This window comes from Schistocerca cancellata, chromosome 3, assembly GCF_023864275.1.
Source record: "Schistocerca cancellata isolate TAMUIC-IGC-003103 chromosome 3, iqSchCanc2.1, whole genome shotgun sequence".
Lineage (NCBI taxonomy): Eukaryota > Metazoa > Arthropoda > Insecta > Orthoptera > Acrididae > Schistocerca > Schistocerca cancellata.
The window spans coordinates 144,780,920-144,786,811 of NC_064628.1; positions in this window are offsets into that span (position 1 = coordinate 144,780,920).

Below are 5,892 nucleotides of genomic sequence, written 5' to 3' on the forward strand. Positions count from 1 at the left end.
TTCTTGTTGGCGTTTAGTTGTGTATTATTAATGGCTCATAGCCGATGGTTGGAATTTGTATGCCTGTAATTATGTGTTTAAAATCAAAGGCGTTCAGCCGTTTTAAAAGTAAGTTTTGCTAAATTCGGCAAGTCTTACACTGTCTGAAGATAAAGCTTGGGCTTTGTGCCTGTTGAAAATTTATTGTATTGTTTTAAAGCATCGGCCTTCAGTTTTAAGGATCTTACTTATCAAGTTACCTTTTGGAATATAAAGCTGTGGGCTTCTGACTGTTGAAAATTTATTGTAGTTGTATTTTTTTAAGCATGGGCACTCAGTCGCTTTAAGTTTTAAGGTTCTTACTTATTAAGTATTACATTCTTTCAAGATGAGGCTGTGGACCTTCTGCCTGTTGATAATTTATCGTAGTTGTATTGTTCGTAAAATGATGGGCCTTCAGCCGCTTTAAAATTATGTACTCTTACTTATCAAGTCTTACATCACCTCGGCTTAAATACTATTCTGCGCTGGAAAACTGGTTGCAAGTTTTTTTTTTTTTAATCAAAGGCCTTCAGCCGTTTTGAAGTAAGGTTTCTTATTGATCATAAAGCTCGGGCCTTCTGCGTATTGAAAGGTTATTGTAGTTATGTTGTTTTAAATTTATCGGCCTTCAGCCGCTTTTAAAAAAACATAATCTACTTGTCGGTAGTCAAGCTTAGAAGTTGCGCTGTCATGTTTGGACAGCTAAATAAAGTGTTAGGTTTGGAGTGTAACTAACAGCGCTCATTCTAGCCCCCTTCCACTATTCCTACTACTTGTCCGGTCCTGCGGGTTTAGCAGGGCATCTCAAGAGTTTTGATTTCAATAGATCGGGTCAAAAATTATGACTCCAGTTTCATCCGTAGACCGTTAATACAATGGACGTGCCATCTCCGAGATCGTACAGTACTTTGATGTGTCACTCACCAAGCTGTCGGACTTGGTTCCGGATTACCTCAGTTTGTGGGAAAATCTCCACCATCAGGGCCAGTTGCCGTAGACAGGATCGTTTTCGTAACAGGGACAGAAGTCGCCAATTGCGAACTGTTACAGCGGTTAATCAGACACAGTTAAGTAATCACTCGTCCATTCAGTGCCAGCAAAAACCATCCCATTAGTATCTTATTCATCTAAAAATACCTCATCTATAAGTGTAGAGGAGCCCTCGGCATTTACGTGTACACTCAGTGAATATGAGGCAGCGTGTGTGCCCTGTCAGACTATCACGCGTCACTTCCACCGTGTACACCAGCGAGGCCGTCAGGCAAGCTGTGCATGTCCTGTCCCCTGATCAGCGAGTTGCTGAACATTCGATGTCCTTCGTCCCCCTTAAAACTACATCTGTTGTCCCGTTCTAGATTATTTCCTTCTCAGGGAACAAGACAAATACGAAATACTGCATGATTGTGAAAAGTCGTATTTGGCCAGACATATCGTACGGTACAGTGCTGCTTTTATAAACAGCATCATTATTCGCACCAGGACCCACCGGAAAACTGTGCAGTTGCACGGGATTCTGTTAGCACAGGAAATCACAGGACGTACGCGAAGACAAAAATTATATCCTCAGATATAGTGAGGCAATACTGACCTTACGACTTATCTTGGAAGAAAGATTAAGAAAAGGCAAACCTACGTTTCTAGCATTTGTAGACTTAGAGAAAGCTTTTGACAATGTTAACTGGAATAATCTCTTTCAAATTCTGAAGGTGGCAGGGGTAAAATACAGGGAGCGAAAGGCTATTTACAATTTGTACAGAAACCAGATGGCAGTTATAAGAGTCGAGGGGCATGAAAGGGAAGCAGTGGTTGGGAAAGGAGTAAGACAGGGTTGTAGCCTCTCCCCGATGTTATTCAATCTGTATATTGAGCAAGCAGTAAAGGAAACAAAAGAAAAATTCGGAGTAGGTATTAAAATTCATGGAGAAGAAGTAAAAACTTTGAGGTTCGCCGATGACATTGTAATTCTGTCAGAGACAGCAAAGGACTTGGAAGAGCAGTTGAACGGAATGGACAGTGTCTTGAAAGGAGGATATAAGATGAACATCAACAAAAGCAAAACGAGGATAATGGAATGTAGTCAAATTAAGTCGGGTGATGCTGAGGGAATTAGATTAGGAAATGAGACACTTAAAGTAGTAAAGGAGTTTTGCTATTTAGGGAGTAAAATAACCGATGATGGTCGAAGTAGAGAGGATATAAAATGTAGACTGGCAATGGCAAGGAAAGCGTTTCTGAAGAAGAGAAATTTGTTAACATCGAGTATAGATTTAAGTGTCAGGAAGTCGTTTCTGAAAGTATTTGTATGGAGTGTAGCCATGTATGGAAGTGAAACATGGACGATAACTAGTTTGGACAAGAAGAGAATAGAAGCTTTCGAAATGTGGTGCTACAGAAGAATGCTGAAGATAAGGTGGGTAGATCACGTAACTAATGAGGAGGTATTGAATAGGATTGGGGAGAAGAGAAGTTTGTGGCACAACTTGACTAGAAGAAGGGATCGGTTGGTAGGACATGTTTTGAGGCATCAAGGGATCACAAATTTAGTATTGGAGGGCAGTGTGGAGGGTAAAAATCGTAGAGGGAGACCAAGAGATGAATACACTAAGCAGATTCAGAAGGATGCAGGTTGCAGTAGATACTGGGAGATGAAGAAGCTTGCACAGGATAGAGAAGCATGGAGAGCTGCATCAAACCAGTCTCAGGACTGAAGACCACAACAAAACAACAACATATATATTTCTGGAAATGTATGGTAAAGGGGACAATACATAAAGAACTGTGTGATAAAGAAGGTAATTGATATTCCTATTGCAGATAACGTTATAATCGGTGATCCAAAATTCCAACCAAGTACAACCTAGAACTCTGAAGTAGCTGCCATTACATAAATTTCCTGGTGGAGAACTGCGGGTAACCAGCTGTTATCAGTCTGGAAGAAATTAGGTGTGGCATAAGGAACTTTCAGATGAGGCCTATGTATGAAAACGGGTCGCAGTGTACACACGGACAGTTTCTACTTGTCAGCAGTAGCCAGCATTAATCTTATGACGATGTCGAGGAGTTACCTGTAGGAAATATTTTTTGATTTACATGTATTACGTAGGCAGACATGAGATTCGTACACCGTCCGTCGTAAAATCTCTGTGAATGGTTGTATTCTTGGTGTATGAGCGACATGAACGCAGTCAAGACTTGTATGCGACTGCCTCTGTTAGCGCCATTACCGGTGGATTTTCGTGTATATGAGGTGAGTCCAGGTACTTTTGATCAAGACGACCATGCACCTAATGTACAAGTCATTCTCCTAATTGGAGATTTGCAGCATCTTATTTGTCGATTGGACAGTAGCTGAACAGATTATGCTGAAATTGTTATGTCTCCCACTAGCTGAGGAAAATCTGTATTTGAAATTGGACTATTACTAGCAGGACTGAAGCGTCTATCGTTCATTCTTTAGGTGTTAGCGATTTTTAGATCGACGTCATTCCATGCTTTGCTTTCGCTGTTTGTATAACTTACAAAATTTCAATAACAAATCTCTGTTTGGAAAACGTTTAACCTATCTTCATGATTGGCGGGCTATGAAGTCAGTAAAGCATCAGAGATATAAAGTTTTATCTTTTAGCAAGTTATACTATGAAAAATTTTTGTTATTATTACATTGTATAGCCGATATATAATGGAGAGGGAGAATGATTATTTCATACTTCTGCAACGTTTTTCCGATACACTTATTACGTTTTCCTTTGATTGATGAGGTAACAGGAAGACTTAGATCCTAATCTCCACCTTTAGCCGTCTGAGACATAATCTATGGCTTATTAAAGTTACAAATATTCACATCTTGTTTATTCAAATTACAGCATGTAATGTGCCCGAAGCGCTGACGTTTTGTAATTGAAAAGAACAATAACGCTCATGTGTGTGTGTTGAGTGGGTGCTGACAGGCATGATGGAATTAGTCGGCCGCAGTTATTAGAGGGAGCTAGGGAGATGAGAAGCGGAGACCTGCTAATAAGACGCTCTGAAAACCAAATCTGAGGAGCGCTGTGCATTGTTGAGTTGCAGTTGTGGGATTGGAATAATTATTATTGGGTTCCTTCTTTAAGTCACATCCTGTCGTTACTTCGTATCCGACGTTTTCGTAATGCACTTCAAAAAGGAAATCTCTACAATATGGAACATTCTACTTTCATTCTATCATCTCTTACTAGACATTTAAGTATTTCGGTAACTTTTTACGGAATACCGTTACAAATAAACAGCTGTCACGTGATGCTGCTAGTCAAAACCTATCATAAACGTCATCCGTACTTCATGATCAACGTGCAACCACAGTATAGTCATTGTTATCTTCACCTCTATAATGTAATTTTTCTGAACATTTAGCAATGGCTGCGGAGCAAATCACACTGTGTACGGGATGGTTGAATCGAGTTAATGGCTTACGACAGATGACGACTAAGTAGGCTGATAACAGAAAAGAAGAAAAATGAAGTTTTTATATTTCGTGGAACATTATCGCCAAAATGGTCTCCATCCTCGATATTCCTAGGATTGTACGTGTGTCACGCCCCGTACAGAGGAGAGAGTGACGATAGTCACACAATATACTAATGAGTGTTTAACTGTGGACATCCATCGATTCGTTCTGGTACCATAAAAAAGAAGCCGTCGCCAAACTGGCCGGCTCGTCTACGGTATGGTGTGAATTTGTCACTGTATCGGTATCTCGAGAGCAGACAAAGTGTATTGAATGTTCGATAAAGTGGCGACAGTCTGCTATTCATAGGTCAATTCTACGCTCTACAGCCAATGCCAAGAATCATTCGATTTCATGTTGCAGTTGCTCCTGTGTAAGTGTTGGTTCCCTTCAAAGACTTTTTTACAAAATCTATGGCGGCGTGATACGAAAGCTATTTAGAAAGTTGCGTACGATCGGTCACAAAATGGAAACCACAGCGAAAATCAAGAAAGTCTCATTTTCAACAGTCAGCTACAACATCCAGCTACTTCTCTACATAGGCGGCGACCCGACTGAGATGTGTGTTGTGGTACTGTACCAAATTCATCTACATCTACATACTCCGCAATCCACCATACGGTGCCTCGTACCACAACTAGCATCTTCTCTCCCTGTTCCACTCCCAAACAGAACGAGAAATTATCCAAGACCCTCGCCATAGAAGGCAGCCAACTGTGCATTCTGGAAATTCTCTGCACTGGTCTGTAACTTGATGTTTGTGCCAAAATAATCTGTTCAAAACCAGAGGTTCGTATGAGCAGAGATGTAAATCAGAGGAAACCAACCCGGGCTGTATGGTCGGTAATCAAGTACTTCCTACGGAAAACGGTGCAGGAGGATCCTCACTGCCCCTGCAATGCGCGGCCGAGAATTAATATGCAAAATGAATTTTATGACAGCTATGTTTTGTGGCCTGTATGAAATTAGGCAAATATCTCACCAGGCGCTCATAATTGGCGGGGGACACTACTTTCTAGTCGTCTTTATCTAGTCACCGTGAGCTCAGAAGTAAAGAGAGCGACATGACACGATCGAAGGGGGCACTAGAAACGTGCTCCGACACATTTACTCAAACCTTCATCTAATTTTGACTGTGGTTTCTATTTCGCGACAAATTTGATCTTATTTTCCGTATAGCCCTCGGACAAAGAAGTAGACCTGCCAGTCAGAAGCCATCTGTGGGCTATAAAAGCCCATTACAGCAGTTTAATATTACATATATGTAGGTGAGTTACTCAGCCACCCAGTATTGGTAGCGGGTAAGGAAATATTGTTCGTGTAGGTGAGTGCTACCCAGCAGGCCAGGGTCCAGGGTGCAGCATGTCTGCTCCAAGCGAACTGGCCAA